Below are 3,533 nucleotides of genomic sequence, written 5' to 3'. Positions count from 1 at the left end.
TGTCCGTGCCACTGGAAGGGGATGTTTGGGAGCTGTGCTGGGTGCGATGAAGCCTTCCGAGCTGAGAACAGCAGTGTGTGGGTGCTGGTGGCCTCTGTGTTCCTCCGAAACCGAAATGAAGCCTTCCCATGCTTCCCACCTCTCATGCCCCGAAGCAGCCTGTGCTCCCAAGAAGGATTTTGCCCACACAGTACATATTTTAAAGTACAGACCAAATCTGCCATTTGAGATGTTTACCACTGAAAGTTGCAAATACTGTATTTGCAACGCTGGACCCTTAGAGTGGTGAATGCTTTTGCCAAGTAGGCTTAAAGAAGCCACATGGCAACTCTTAATATTGCCTGCACCAACTCTTAATATTGTCTACACCAACAATCCAACTGATGTCTGATGATATGGCCTGAAATGTGGGCAGTGAGTAAAAGATAGGTTTTGAAACTGTCCTATAAAACTCATACAGGTTCTGTGTCTTTTCATATGGCTGTTTCATAAGATCCTTTTTTGTACGCTGTTGCAAGTGGGCCATCAACACATCTTATAGTATTAGTAACAAATAATAATAATAATAATAATAATAATAATAATAATAATAATAGGATTAAGATAGGAGATGTAAGACAATGTTTTCTTGTTTTCTTGTAGGCTTCCATTAAAAATCCTGCAGTGAAATACAAACTCTGCCCTTAAAATCCCAAGAACACACTCAGCATCTTATACTATTCAATATAGGTCAGATTTTGAGCCTAAATTATTTGACAGGACCATTTCATATCACAGCTGTGGAAAAAATAGTTTGGGATAAAAAGGAATTAAAATCCTTCCTGCTGGCAAGCTCATCAAATAAGCCAGGGGATGAATAGGCATGGAAACCTATCTAGGCTTGCTGCAAACAATTCCTTAGAACCCAAGATTGGATTTTGAAAAATAAATGTGTGGCTTTTTTCTCATTCTTTGCCTGTAAAAATAGCTGTGGGATGTAAATCGTCCCACTGAGTCAGCGCAGAAAGGAGCAGCCTCCATGGCTTAGTGGGTTGCTAACTTCAAAGCTGAATTTAGCGGTTGGAGTGTTGCTGCTGTTAATGCTGGGGAGCTTTTATCTGTGTCTGACAACTCACAGTGTTTGAGTACAGTGAGCACAGTGCTGTGTTTCAGAGAGTCTGATGCTAAAACAGACGAGTGGCACATCAGCATCACTCCCACAAAAGGCAGAGCCTGGGTACAGCCCTGAACAACCTTTTCTCCCTGTCTGCTGCAAGGAGGGAATCCCTGGAGCGGGGAATGAAGGAAGCCCAAGCTCATGTGTGTTCTCTCCTTCACACACAGGGATGCTGCTTTGGAGACAGGCTGGACTCTCCACCCTGAAGATGCACAGAAGCTTCAAGTTCTGGCTGAAGCCTTTTTCAACCTTAACCAACCCAAAATCCTGGATAAAGAGAAAGGCAGGCAGTTCTGCATTTACAATGACATTATTGCACAGATGTAAAATGTTTTCTGAATCACCAATACTCAACTCACACTCATTTTGCTCCTGGAGCTTCTGCTCTACCTTGAAGGAAGCCCTGGGTTGTTTGGATACATGTCTGAACAGTCAGGGGCTGCTGGGATAAGGAGCTGGTGTGAAACAGGACAAGCCTGCAAATCCTTATTCCAATACTATTTGGGGAGTAGAATCACCAAGGTCACAAGGATTTTTCTCCGTGCAAGAACTGCAGGATCTGGTCTGAGCATCTGATATGAGACAGCATTTTAAAGTACTTATGTGGGCTGGCTGTTATATTTTTTGCAAAATCATGGCCCTGAATCAAGCAAAGATAAACAGGTCACAAGTATATTTAGGCTGGGAACCAGAAGTGCAGCTTCCAGTTGGAGGAACTACTGGTATTAAGATAAGGCAGCAGAAATTGCTGTAGACATTTTTCCAGCCTAAGAAGGGTGGGAATGGGGGTCCAAGAGACCTCACAGGGACCAGGTTAATCTCTGGAATTCTGGGAGGAGGACACAGAAGTGCATCCAGAACTTACTGTCCCTTCTCTCCTGAACAAGCTCTAATCCTTGTCCCAAATTTCCTATCATAGCTTACCCTGTTTAAATTCTCTCCTGAAATCAGCACACCTGGGGGCACCAGCACTCTTTGGAGCTCAGCCTCACACTCACCACATCCAGATAAAGACCAGCCACTGAGTTTTTGGGAGTACACGTTCCCCTAAGCTCACCTTCCCCCACTTCTTGGGTCTGTCTCAGAAAACACCCGCAGGTGCCATTCCCTGCTTGTGTTCCATGTGCAGGGAATGATGAAACCCTTCCTAACCCCATTCACATGTTGGACCACTCCTGCTCCCTGCTGGCACATCCATCTCCGTCACTCTCCTCCTGCATCCCAAACCTGTGAGACAGGTTTGACCCAAGCTCTCAGTGCCACTAGCTGTGCAGCCTGGATGGTTTTAATCTGCCTCCAGTGGGTTCCAGTCTGGGGTCCTGGTGTTTTCTGGCTGCTACTGGAGCAGAATTCCCTGGATTGCCGTGGGCTTGCCCTGGTGGGTGACACAACCCTCTGCTCTTGCTGTGTTCACAGTTACAGCAAATCCAGCTGCTGCTCCCCAGGAGGCAAACATTGCCAGCAGCCCTGTGTGCCTTGGAGAACCACTCAGGTTCTCCTGCATGACACAGAACATTTAAAAGACATGCAGCTGATTGATTTAATCCCATTTCTTTGTGCATTCAGGAAAATGTTGTGTGCTGTTTACAGGAGGATTTGTGAATGAATGGATCAGACTCTCTTCCCTGAAGCATGCACTAAATGCTGTTATTAATAAATCAATAATTTTCATGGGAGAATCTTGGGAATGTGCTTTCTGGAGAGGTCCCACTGGAGTTCAGCATGTCCAGCAGCAAGTTTGGTATGAGCAGGGTGTGCAGCACATCCTAGGGAACTCCTGAAGTGTTGGTGATGATATTCAAGGCAGAGCAGAAAGCTGTGATACCCAAGGGATGCAAGAGGAACTTGCATTTTGGCTCAAAAAATCCTACAGTAAACTCTGCTTGAGATAAAGGAGCAAAGGAACTCCCCAAATCTTTTCCTTCCAAGAATCGCTGCTGCTTGCTGGATTTGCTAAATCTATCCACAACTTCACAGTCTCCTTCCAAAAGTGTGAAGGCTTGTCCCTATGCTCTGTTCTGAGCACCCAAGCTGTCCCTGTCCCTGTTCCCTCTGAGCTCCTGGCTGTGAACTGCAGAGCTGCATGAGGCTGCCAGGGTCCTTTTTCTGCCTTTTTCACACATTCAGGGCACATCTGACCCTACACAAAATGCCCATCCCACTTAAATCCCCAAAACAGGATTGAAGCAAGACTTCAGTAATGCTTGGAATGAGTTTTCCTGTGGTGGACTGAGGAGTGAAGCTGTGTTTCCAAAGCCCGTACTATAAATGGGCACTGCTCACAGACCAGATCACAGCTAAAAGCATTTCACTGCAGAGAAGGTGGTGCTGAGGCTCATGAAAAGGGCATGGATTAAATCACCTTCAGATTATCTAT

This window comes from Pyrgilauda ruficollis, unplaced genomic scaffold (assembly GCF_017590135.1).
Source record: "Pyrgilauda ruficollis isolate IOZ18807 unplaced genomic scaffold, ASM1759013v1 scaffold45, whole genome shotgun sequence".
NCBI lineage: Eukaryota > Metazoa > Chordata > Aves > Passeriformes > Passeridae > Pyrgilauda > Pyrgilauda ruficollis.
This window is presented reverse-complemented; position numbering follows the sequence as displayed.